This window comes from Canis lupus, chromosome 24, assembly GCF_048164855.1.
Source record: "Canis lupus baileyi chromosome 24, mCanLup2.hap1, whole genome shotgun sequence".
Classification (NCBI taxonomy): Eukaryota; Metazoa; Chordata; class Mammalia; order Carnivora; family Canidae; genus Canis; species Canis lupus.
In genome coordinates this window covers 42,211,971-42,224,694 of record NC_132861.1, presented here as the reverse complement: position 1 = coordinate 42,224,694, position 12,724 = coordinate 42,211,971, and the positions used below count along the sequence as shown (strand labels likewise).

The following is a 12,724-nucleotide window of genomic DNA, read 5'->3' as shown; positions in this document are numbered from 1 at the left end:
TTTTTTTTAATTTTTTTTTTATTGGTGTTCAATTTACTAACATACAGAATAACACCCAGTGCCCGTCACCCATTCACTCCCACCCCCCCGCCCTCCTCCCCTTCTACCACCCCTAGTTCGTTTCCCAGAGTTAGCAGTCTTTACGTTCTGTCTCATGAGATCCTTTTAAACAAAAAAGACAGTAGTGCATCTCTAGCTGTGTTTCAGTCCCTTGTAATAAATAAGTTCGTATCTTACCTCCTGGGACTGGAACATTCTGAGCTATACTATGTTGAGATAGTTTAACAAGGCCACATATGAGGGAAGGAAGATATACTCTTTTGGTTTTATATGCTTTATGTACCTCTTGACTGTGTAACTTTGGTTAATAAGAATATATTACTTATTAATATGTTCCCGAGATCCAGAGCCCTACCGAAACATAAGGGGAAATATCCCACATCATAGCACTGAAAAAGGAGGAGAAAAAGTGGCAAGGAAGGGATGCGTGATGCTTTGTGGGCAATGATGAAATAGACACAAGATGTCTCAGTAGAGCTTTGAATAAGACCAGAAATCTCTCAAGGTGAGAAGAAGAATGGTGGTGAGGTATCTTTCTTTAATTATATATATATATTAATTTTATATATATATATATATATATATATATGTATTTTTTTTAATGACCAACCACAGTATTTTTCTGATTATAAATAAACCAAGAAATTAAGCTTGGTCATGAAAGTCAAGGTCATGCACCATTCGCCCAGGCTGTGCAACCTAGAGTGACATTTGCAGAGGTGATCCAAGTGGTAATGAGACACTGGAGCTCCTTCAGGAGTGATGGGTGACTGAGCAGATGTGACCCATTCCAGGCCTTTCTGTAGAGGGGTGTAACCTCAAGCAACCATTGTTCTACACAATATACATTAAATATGACAGGAACTAATTGTAATCAACAACAAGTGATGCTGAATCTCAAAGTTATCATTGAAAGGAAAAATGGAGCCTGGACATTTCAGCAGGAGGTTCTGAGAAAACGGAGCAGATCTTACAATTGAGGGGACATGGTCGTCCCTTTGTTACGCTCAGCCAGGGTGAGGCGGAGCTGAGTCGGAATCCTGGCTCAGACCCCAGATGTGACACTTTGCATGTACCTTGACCCCTTTGAACCAGAATTGCTAATGGCATTTACCTCCTAGGACTGTGCTGACAGTAATCACAGTAAAGTACCCGGAATGGACTTATCTACTACGCACTTGTGCTTACTTCCTTTCTTCTACAAAACCTAGAAATAGAAGCTCTGGTGACAAAGTAAGTCTCTTACTTTTATTGTGTACCTCAATAAGTAGTAGTCAAGATCTTGTTGTGATTTTTCTAAGTCTGGCAACACAAACCCTAGGTAGGACATAAATGATATACAGTTGACCCTTGAACAATGCAGAGTTGGGGCACCAAACCCCTACACAGTTTAAAATATAACTTTTGACTCCCAGAAAACTTAACTACTAATAGTCTACTGTTGACTAGAAGCCTTACTGATAGCATAAAACATCGATGACACATTTTATATGTTAGTATATATATATAATATACTATGTTCTTACTTTAAGCTAGAGAAAAAATGCTATTTAGAAAATCATAAGGCACAGAAAATACATTTACACAACTATACTGCATTTATCGAAAAGAAATTCCACATAGAAATGAAACCATGGATTTCATCATGGATGAAACCACTGAATTTTTCAAGGGTCAACTGCATATTTTTTCAAATCAAATGTGAATTATTTCAATTATAAGACATTCTGGAAAAGGCAAAACTGGAGACAGAGATTAGTGGGGAAAAGGGGACAAATCCGCAGAACACTGCTCTGTATGACACTATAATAGTGGTTACCTGTCATTATACATTTACCAAAACTCAAGGAATTTGTAACACCAAAAGTGAGCTTGCAGTCAACGGTGGACTTCGGGAGATAATGGCATGTTGAGTTAGGTTCCTCCATTGTGACAACTGTCCCACTCTGGGGCAGGATGCTGATGGTGGGGGAGGCCCTGTAGGGAACACAGAGTATATAGGAAATCTCAGAACTTTCAGGTCAGATGTGTTGTGATCCTAAAACTAAAAACTATAGTCTACTTAAAAAAAAAAAAATAGACATGACTTAACCTAAACTAAGGAAACTGAGCCATGGAGAGACCATGGCTTTCTCTGAGCCTTGGAGCCAACTTGGCTCCATCCACTACCCCATGAGTGCAGAATACAGGGAGACATGAGCCAGCATGGGAAGCTCATTTTGGAATACATCCTTACAAGCCTTCCAACCCCAGAGCAATGTCTCTCCAAGCAACTTTCCCATATTTTGACCCATGAGTCAAGGACATGGTGAATCTGAAACTCAATGAGAAAAGTTTTGGACTTTCTAGCTCAGCACTTCATAACGTGTGAAAAGAGGAAAATGGGGATGCTTAGCTTCCCCAGGTGGGATTCCATCTCCTCCCGCATTCAGCAAAGATTATCTGCAAGCAGAGAAAGGTTTGCCAGTAACCAAAGGAAAGACGATCAGATCGCTCAGTGAGAAGGGATCCTGATGCTCACAGACCGGGTGGGCTTCCATCATCCAAGTGAGACTCCTGTGCACCCCCTCCTTGCCCTGGAAGGCTGCTAGATGCAACCAAGATTAAGCGTTTTAGACACACGCTGTTTTATTAGAAGCACAACATGGGGAAGAGGTAAATGCTAAAACAGGCAATTCCGTGAAGTCTGAAGTCAAAGGAATTCAGTGAGGAAATGCATTCAGGCTGTTGTGAAATTCTGCCCAGGAAGCTGGTGGAAACCACAACAGGGAAGTGGCCACGTGCCCCAGGTCAGGCCCTGTATGGAGTATATAAGGGTCCGTGAAGCAAAGGGCATCATCAGACCCCCCTCGACCTCTCCTGATCGCCCTCCTCACCTGTCCTGAGTCCTCTCTACTGACACCATGGGGTGCTGTGGCTGTGGAGGTTGCGGTGGCTGCAGCAGTGGCTGCGGTGGCTGCAGCAGTGGCTGCGGAGGCTGTGGTAGCTGCGGAGGCTGCGGGGGCTGCGGGGGCAGCTGTACCACCTGCAGGTGCTACCGGGTGGGCTGCTGCTCGTCCTGCTGCCCCTGCTGCTGCGGCTGCTGTGGGGGCTGCTGCAGTGCCCCCGTGGTCTGCTGCTGCCGCCGCTCCTGCGGGTGCAGCTCGTGCGGCTGCAGCTCGTGCGGCTGCGGCTGCGGGAAGTGCTGCCAGCAGAAGTGCTGCCAGCAGAAGTGCTGCTGCAAGAAGCAGTGCTGCTCCTAGGCGGCCCCTCAGCTCTGCCTCCAGGGCCAGAGTTGTTGGGGGGCTCCTTGCAGAGCACTGGGTAAGGCTTCCCAACATCCCGCCTGCCTGCTTGCTCCTGTTCTATGTGCTTTGATGTCTCAGAGCTGCTCACTCTGTCCTTGGGCTCTGAAGTTGCAGGGCTGGTTCTTTCCCTTCCACGTGATTTCACCAATTTCCTCTCTCTGTATTTTCCAGAGGGTAAGGTCAAGCAGGTAACTCTTCTCCGTCATCTTTGAAATCTTGTCTCCGTTTGGAGGAAAGATAAACCACCACCGTACAGCGTCAGCCTTAGAGAGTGGGAAGGCGGTCACCCTGGTCTAACATCTTTTTACATTATAAGCTTGATAAAGTACAATCATGAGGGTTAATATTTCATTTTCTTAAAAAAAATTACTTATGGGGTAGCCCGGGTGGCTCAGTGGTTTAGTGCCACCTTTAGCCCAGGGTGTGATCCTGGAGTCCTGGGATCGAGTCCTGCACCGGGCTCCCTGCATGGAGCCTGCTTCTCCCTCTGCCTGTGTCTCTGCCTCTCTCTCTCTCTCTCTCTCTCTCTCTCTGTCTCTCAAGAATGAATAAAATATTTTTTAAAAAATTACTTATGATGAAATCTTCTATTGTACACTCCCTAACTTCTTCCCATTTCTATGACTCTGTAAAAAAAACAAGCAAACAAAAAAGCGACTCTTTCTTAATAAAAAAAAAAATATTCACATTATTCTAATGTGTCTCTTTCCACAAGATGCGTACCGTCCCATGACTGAGGCCAATGGAGCAGAAGACAAAGGGTGATATTTAAAGACCTGGGATAGGTTTCAATTAGTGGATGACTGGTCCTACACTGTCCTATAATGGGTTTTACAATAAAGAGAGAAATCTATGGGGGGGAGGGGTAGAACCTGAAATTTTGGCCATCAGTGTCATTGAGGGAAATTCCTGTGCTCTCCTGCAGCTGCTTCCTGCTGTCTGTCTGCAACCGAGTTCTGGGTGTACGTGTTGGACAGCCCCACATGGCGGGGGTGCTTCACCCCACTGCTCTGAGTACATTTTACTCATTCATTCATTCAGCACATGTGTAAGTGCTGCTGTTAGGCCAGGTATCTTGCCAGAGGTCTAAAGAAAAACAAGTCTATGCCTTCAAGGAATTGATGTCGAGAAAGAAAGTCCATTACAAAATAGGACCCTATACAGGTTTCTGTGGTCACACTTTCTCCACCTCCTGTGTCACCGATTCAAGTAGATCTGTGTGTATATCCCTGCGGCCACTTTGGTGAACACCAAAATAAGAGTCCCTTAATTCATTTACGGGGTAAAAAAACCAAGTGAGTGGTTGACACTTTCCATGGGGTTTTTCCCTGGCTCCCAGTGGCATTTGACACAACTGAGCACCCTCCCTCCCTAGTAAACTTTCATCGCTCAGCTTTTCATCCTCCTCCTGGGGACCCCCTCACATCCTGTATGTGGCCTTGCCCGACATGGACACCCCAGTGCTCAGACCTTAGCCCTCTCCTCCATCATCCTGTGTCCTCATCAAATCTCTCCTATATATTTTTTTTAATTTTCCAACACCTAACACTTTCTAACATACTATAAAATTCAGGAATTTATCATGTTTATCGCATGGTGCGCCCCTCTGCCTCACCCCACACAAAACTGAAATGTGCATTCCACAAGGCAAAGATTTCTCATTCACTCTCTTGTTCACTGGCAGTATCTCAAGTGCCTAGAACATAAAACACTATATATATATACACTCAATAAATAGCTTCCTTTTTAAAGGATTTATTTATTTATTTATTTATTTATTTATTTATTTATTTATTTATTTAAGAAAAGGGAGAGACTATGAGCAGGGGAGGGAAGCAGAGGGAGAGGGACAAGCAGACTCTCCTCTGAGCAGGGAGCTTGACGTGGAGCTCGATCCCAGGACCCTGAGATCATGATCTCAGCTGAAGCCAGATGTTTAACTGACTGAGGCACCCCTAAATAGCTTCTTAATAAATAAATAATTTTGCAAACTTTTTTTTATTATGAAACATGCCAAATATAAACGGAAGTGGATAATGTAGCACAATAAATTCCTAAGAACCATCACCCAAGCCAACAATAATCAACATGGCCAATCTCTTATCATCTATAACCTCATCCATACCCCTCCCACCACTGGCTAATAATACACAACTAAATCCAGACCTCACCACCTAATCAGCAATGTATTTACATTCCTTCCAATGAATGAATTCCTCATCATCTCTCTCTGACTTAGACTATGGCCAAGGGCTATCAAAGAAACACAGACGTAAACTCAAGGTCCAAAATGAGGTCCTCTCTTGGCAAGAGGTTATGCAGGAAATTGTGACACCCTGGACCTTTAAGAAATTCTGGTGTTCTCTGGGAGGACCCGGCAGTCAATGTACAAAGGCACTCTTGCACAATGAGCAGGGTCCTCCCACCCTCAATGAGTAGCTTGGTAATTTCTAAATTGATTTTCTGCAAATCACAGGAAGGTGAAAATAGAAAACCCAAGCCAACGGGACAGTGATCCAAAACACAGTGGGGGAGCTTTGAATCAGTCTCAGTTCCAGTCATAGTCCTTAGAAACCAAACAGTATTTATCTTTGGGGAGGGTTTTCCATTTCTACCAACAGATAACCAAAAAAAGACTGGATTCTGGTGGGGTTTTTTTTTTCCATTTTAATCTATGAGAACTTCATAACGCTTTTTTGTTTAACAACCTCCGCTTAACAAAAACTATTTAATATTGGAACTATTTGCGTTGGAAAATTCTCAAAGCGCAAGAAAACCACACCTCCTCACAACCTTAAAAATAAAATAGAATGAAATGAAATGAAATGAAAATGTTATTCTATATGTTGGCAAATTGAACACCAATAAAATATAAATTTATAAAAAATGAAATGAAATTAAATTAAATTAAAATGAAATGAAATAAAATAAAAATGAAACGAAATGAAATAAAATAAAAATGAAATGAAATGAAATAAAATAAAGTAAAACAAAATAAAATAAAACAAAATAAAACAAAATAAAATAAAATAAATAAAATAAATAAGATAAAATAAAATAAATAAATAAATAAATAAATAAAATAAATAAATAAATAAATAAATAAATACAATAAATACAATAAAATAAATAAATAAAATAAATAAAATAAAATAAATACAATACAATACAATAATAATAAAATAAAATAAAATAAAATATTAAAATAAAATCACAGTGACTGAGCACATTAACTCTGGAGCCAGGATGCCCCGACAAAAACCAGACTTTTCCGTTTACTTCTGACTCACCTTCTTCAGTGCAAAATGGGCTTTTTGACTGTACCTCTCTCGCAAGTTTTTGGGAAAAGGAAATGGACTCATGGGCAAGGACATATTCAGAAATAGATGCACACTGTATTCGGTCCATCCTGCTTCATCACATTGAGATATCAGGTTATTACTTTTGGTTGCTCCTTTCGGGTGCGGTACACAGGGTACCTTACCCGGTGGGCCCACGGACCTGGAATTGTCTTGTTGTGTTAAAGGTGCTAAAGGTTCGGGAGGCCGGTGATTAGCATATGCAAATAGGTGGGCGGAGCCTCGGGCCCAGGTGCGCGGCTACCTTCAGCGCCGGGCTGCACCTGTTCTCCCCGGTGAGCGACCCGGCGAGCAGATACCCCCTCCTCTAGGTAAGACTAGCTGCGGGGGGCGAGGTCCGGCAGGAACACCCCGACCCCCACCCCTCCTCCCCGCCCTCCCGCGTCTCCCGGTTGGGCTGCGCGGGCGGGGCGCGCTCTGCGCGGCAGCGGGCGGGTCGGACCCGCCTGGATTCCATCGCGCGCCCCGGGACGGGCGGCCTGGGCCTGGCGCTGCGGCCCCTGCGCTCTCCCGCCTGCCGGGGTGAGGCTCGCCTCCCTAACCTGGGGAGACTCTCGCTCTCAGCCGTCTGCAAAGTCGAGTAAATGAGACCACGACTCTGGTAAGGGGCCAGCATCCCCCTTGGTGACGCCCACGTGCACAGATCACAACTGAAAAGAAGCTTGGGCCCAGGGTTCTAAATCCCAATCCATGGGAGAAGGACAATCATCATACGGTTTCACTCATACAGGGAATATAAGAAATAGTGAAAAGGATTTTAAGGAAAGGGAGAGGAACTGGGGGGGGGGGTGGAATTAGAGAAGGAGACAAACCATGAGAGACTCCTAACTCTGGGAAACACAAAGGGTTGTGGAAGGGGAGGTGGGGGGGCCTGTAACTGGGTGACAGCACTGAGGAGGGCACTGGATCGGATGAGCACTGGGTGTTATATGTTGGCAAATCGAACTTCAATAAAAACAAACAAACAAACAAAAACAAGAATGGAAGGAAGAAAGGTCCCCGTGGGGAAAAAGAGAAGGGACTTTGAAGTGAAGAGGCCTGGGAGACTGAGGCCTCCCTTAATTGGGATTAAAGGAAAACACAGGAAAAAGGAAAATAAAAAAAAAAAAATTATTTTAAAAATAAAAATAAATAAAAATAAAGGAAAACACAGCCGTACCTTACAGTGATATTTCTGGAGAGGAAACCTAATTCATCAAATAACACGTAGAACAGTTATTTGGCAAATCACTGCTGCTGCTGTCAATGTGCAAAACATGTGAGGATGTGGAGTGCTTAAACTTTGTAAAGGGCGAAGAAAATATTTTCTACAAATACTCATACTGAGCTGTTTTGCCACTACCAAGACTGGATGGAACACATTTGTATCTCCTAAGGCAAAAAGCTGTGTTTTTATGAAGGTACATATTCTAAATAGACCCAAACATAACTAACTTTCGAATATGTTTTTCTTCATACTGCCTTAGAAGGGGCAGAAATGGTCAAAAATACGACGTTTGCTCAGTCATTATTGGTCAGAGATCATCCGTGGTTTCTCAAAGTTGGGTAATGGTAATTGTATTCAAAGATAAATAGTCACATGAATTTAAATGAAATTATTTACCTTGTGCTTTTTTTTGAAGTGACCCTCTCTGAACTATGAGTGCCCAGCTGTATTCATTCTGGTTGAATTTACTACATGTGCTTGCAGGACACAGATGGGAAAGAAGCTTTATTGAGCAACTACTATGTGCCTAGAACCAGATTGAGCAGTTCCTGAGACAACTTTATGAGGTGGGTACGGTTATCCACATTTTATAAGCCAAATTCAGGAGGTTAGCTACTTGCTGCAATCGGGGTAGGACTAGAAGGAATTGAAGCTTCCAACTCCAAAGTTTCATTCTTTCCACCAAACCACACTGGACACCACACACTCAAACCTGGAGAGAGGCAGGGGTGGGGGGAGCCTAAAGCTGGGAAAGTCTGCAGTAAGATGTCAAAATTTTAAATAGCATATTCCATAATTAACAACTATTGACAAGTCATTTAAGTTCAGAGGAATGAATTGGAAGCCATTTGGCTAGGCTAGAGACATGACAAATGATAACAAGTATTAAAGGATGGTTTGGGGGAAAAGATAAAGTGATGACGGACACACAGATATAAATATGATCATGTGTTAGAGGTCTTGTTAACTCATCAATGGGGAAACTGGTAAGGCCATTACAACCTGGTCAAAGGAGAACCCAAAGAATGGGTATATTTATAGATCAGGAATATTGAAATAGAGGTAAAACTGGTCTTCTGTGGGGGTGGGGGCACAGGGCTGTCCCCTCATTGGATAGAATTCCTTTGCATGTCTGTAGACAAGAATTCTTTCATATTGCCATTGGTCACTACAATTCATATAGTTGTAAAATAACTCAAACTATGCAGGTTGGTTTTTTTGTTGTTTTTGTTTTGTTTTGTTTTGTTTTGTTTTGTTTTGTTTTGTTTTGTTTGTTTTTCCCTGAAGCACAAATGTTTTCCTGCCTGAGTCCACATACCCCTTGCATCGGACTAGTTACCTACATGACATTTCAGTGGCTAGACTTGGTCAGTTGACTTTCCCTATAAGCTGTCTACTGGTTTTATTCCTTGAGCCACACCTGAGGCTAGATCGATCTAATCAAAGACATATAGAGAAGAAACAGCCCAGAACAGGATGATTAATTCATCAGCAAATGTTTCACACCAGCAAAAAAGAATGATGCCATAGATGACAAAATGGAATCTGAAGTGTTTTAAAGATCTTGTATCTACTCTTGTGGTGGTTTTGACCAAAAGGAGAACTATTCTGGCCAGCATGTTGAATATGTAGACCTAATTCATACTTTTTGAAGTTGTGTAGAAAGCTTCATTTCAGCAAAGGTTCTCTAGTGTTTGCTTTTGTCATGGTTTGTTGTTGTTGTTGTTTGTGTTTTGTTTTTGTTTTGTTTTGTTTTGTTTTTTGTGGAGAGGGGGCTTATGAGTGGTTGGTAGGTAATAGGACTACTTCCCAGTTTTCTGAGATTCTAAGTCCCTTAATACAAACTTTGAGAAAAAACTAGATTATTTTAATTCTAACATTCAGGAAAAAAATGTTTTTGGTATGTTTACCTCCCTGCCTGTGTTTCTTTCACAAAGATCTGTTTCTCTATTTTTTTTTTTTCTAATGAGATTCCAGAAGAGGGTGGCCGCGGAAGAGGTGTTGCAAGCCCTCAGAAGGGGGTGGGCTTTAGTGTATAAAGCCATTGCTCTTGACAGCTCAGTTCTGAAGGACTCCAGACTCCAAGGAGAGGGAGGGGTATTGTGACAGGGACTCCCAGCAGGGGACATCAGGAAGGAGCAGGAGTTGGATCTGAAGGCAGGAAACTGGACTCAGTTCTAGAGAGAAATAAACTCAGAACACGAAAGGCGCAGGTAACTCTGATTCTCTCTGTATTATTTCGAAGAATGTTACATGTGGCCAGACTTCCCAAGTTTGTTAGTTTGTCCTAGCTTTGATTTGTGGGCACAGTTTCTGTTCTAAATCTTCTAGGACAGACCCAGTTAGAGAGATGCTGTTCTGTTTTCACATCGTGCCATGTAGAATTTGGAAAACCCTTAGTGCTTCCAACAGTAAGAAAAGTCCAGGGCTGCATAGAGTCCCACACAGTGAAATGCTTTTAAGGAGTAGGGGATGGGGAGGTGGAATAGAATGGGGTTTGTTTTTGTTTTTGTTTTGCTTGAAGTAGAATTTACATAGAATATGAAGTATAGATTTTAAGTTTGAGCATTTATAAAGATGTACACCCATGTATCTATGTCTCATCAAGATATAGGATATTCCATTATTCCAGAAAGTTCTCTCGTGCCCTACTACAGTCGGTTCCTCCCCTGTCTCCTACCCTGGGCAAACTCTTATCCAGTTTCCATCACAGCAGAGTAGTTCTGCTGGTTTTAGGACTTTACATACATTAATGGAATCACAGTTTTGTGTGTGGAGCCTTTGGCAGAACATCACTCTTTAAATATTCACCCAAGTTTTGCAATAGTGCATTCCTTTTTATTGCTGATAAAAATCAGTATTCATTACTTAAATATATGATATTGTTTACTCATTCACTTCTTAATGGACATTTCAGTTGCTTCCTGTTTTTTTTTTTTCACCATTGTGAGTTTATGAATTTTCTTGACTAGAGTGCCAAATGGTTTTCCAAAGTGTTGTTGGTATCATTTTACTTTCCCACAAGGAGTGCGTACAAATTCTAAATCGTTCCCAACATTTGGTTTGCTAGGTTTTTTTGTGCTTAGGCATTCTAGTGGTTGTAGAGTGTTCTTGTGGTTTTCCTTTCCATTTTCCTAATGGTATCTCTTGATAAGCAGATAACATTTTTTTGATAAAATCCAATTTATTGATTTATTTTCTTTTGAGTCCTTTTTATCAGTTCAGTGACAGAGTTTTCAATGCCTATGTTCATAGTGATCTGTTTTCTTCTAGATGATACTTTTATGGTTCGTAGAGTTGATTACATCAAAGTAGTTTTTGTGTATAGAGTGAGGTAGAGGTCAGGGAAATGCCCTTTAAATAAGATGAGGGCTAAAATACAATAGCTCTCTAGAAATTGGTGAAATCATCCTCTGATCCTGATTTTGCAATAGAGGATTGAGAATTAAGCAATTCCCTGGAATGTGCCTCCCTCCAGCATCAGCGTACCTTGATTTACGCATACTGCAGCTCCTCGTTTTATTTGGATGTTTCACTCAAAGTTCTAGTCTCTTCTACATGAGCAGTAAGTAGATTGAGAGGCATAACTAGCTGTTATACTCTGCTGTCCGTGACAAGCATATATTTCAGTTTTCAGTCATCAGACTTTGGGTTTGCTTCTGTCTGGTGAGGGGTTTGGCTCCAGCAGTGTTGAAAAACCTGAAAGGTGAGTTTTGGGAAAATGGAACAAATGCTGGCCATCACTCTGTTTTTAAAGGGGCCTTGGACCTTGGGGAGAAAACCCATTGCAAATGTTGTATCTCTTGGCCAGCTGTCCAAGTCCTTTGCCATTTTGAGATGGTGAGATTCATGATTATTTTAATTTACCAACCTGATGCTCGGTTATTTGAAATTAATGTTTTGACTGAAGTAAAGATTCTGGAGAATAATGTGAAAATGAGACCAGCCCATTCTCAGATGCAGTTTGCCTGGTCAGGCACCCTCTCTGAGATGACTGGGATGTTTAGTAGGGAGGATTGGACAGGAATTGGGTGGAGACTGGAGATTCCAGATAATTTTCTCCAGATTTATTAGCACCTCAATTACTTCTGGCAGTGTCTTCTAAACAAACATGGAAAAGGAGTTGATAAAATGATTCCTTTCCACTGACTAGGTCCTGATACTCTAGGCTCTCTGGAACCTTTGGAAAACCAGGTTTGCGAATGGTCTTTGCTTTGACTACGTCATCTTGTCCCCTGCATCAGGAACAGCTCTAAAGGTTTCCATTGTGGGAAGAGAATCCCATCTTCTCAGAGTGTGTGGAAGAATTTGGTCCCCAAAGGTCCCCCTAGCTAGAGAAGTCTACTCAGGCCTCAAGGAGAGAGAAGGCCCACCAACTTGTACCAGTCTCTATAGTTCTTGCTTTGTATTATTGTTTATTATTTATTATCCTTGCCTATTCTGCACCAATGTAAATATATACTTAGAAATATTTGTGACCACAACTTACCAGTACATATGTATAGCCTATTGTTTAGGAAATAGGACACTGTCAGTGCTTGTGAGTTAGATAAGGTCCACATTGGCACGTGTCCAGTCTGGTTCTTCAGGGCATAGATGAGCAATGCATGAGAAAATATTTATGTGCACAAATATGGAAAAGGTTTGGTTCACACAATGAGTCTCTAAGTTAGTTAACTGAAGGAAATACAGCCAAGGGGATGGCTGTAGACTTCAGCAACCAGGAAATGTAGGTTCTAGGTTTACCTTGCAACTCAGTACAAATGGGGATCCTGGCAACAATAAAAATAAAGTTTCCTTTTCCCTATACC

General features: G+C 41.9%; 1 protein-coding gene across 15 annotated transcripts in view; it reads left to right on the top strand.

Annotated features, from left to right (window-relative positions):
* Positions 1–12,724, top strand: part of SLC19A3 (solute carrier family 19 member 3) — a 37,569-nt gene that overhangs the window by 9,956 nt on the left and 14,889 nt on the right. For 4 of the 15 annotated variants that reach the window (XM_072796530.1, XM_072796529.1, XM_072796527.1 and 1 more), the window contains 2 exons: positions 1,182–1,293; positions 8,329–8,479. The gene's annotated coding sequence lies outside the window, so the exon portion shown is untranslated. Of the gene's footprint in view, positions 1–401; positions 566–734; positions 1,077–1,181; positions 1,294–6,902; positions 7,018–7,162; positions 7,308–8,328; positions 8,480–9,978; positions 10,127–12,724 lie in introns of those variants that run through there. The other 11 variants (XM_072796534.1, XM_072796528.1, XM_072796532.1 and 8 more) reach the window with 10 other exon arrangements.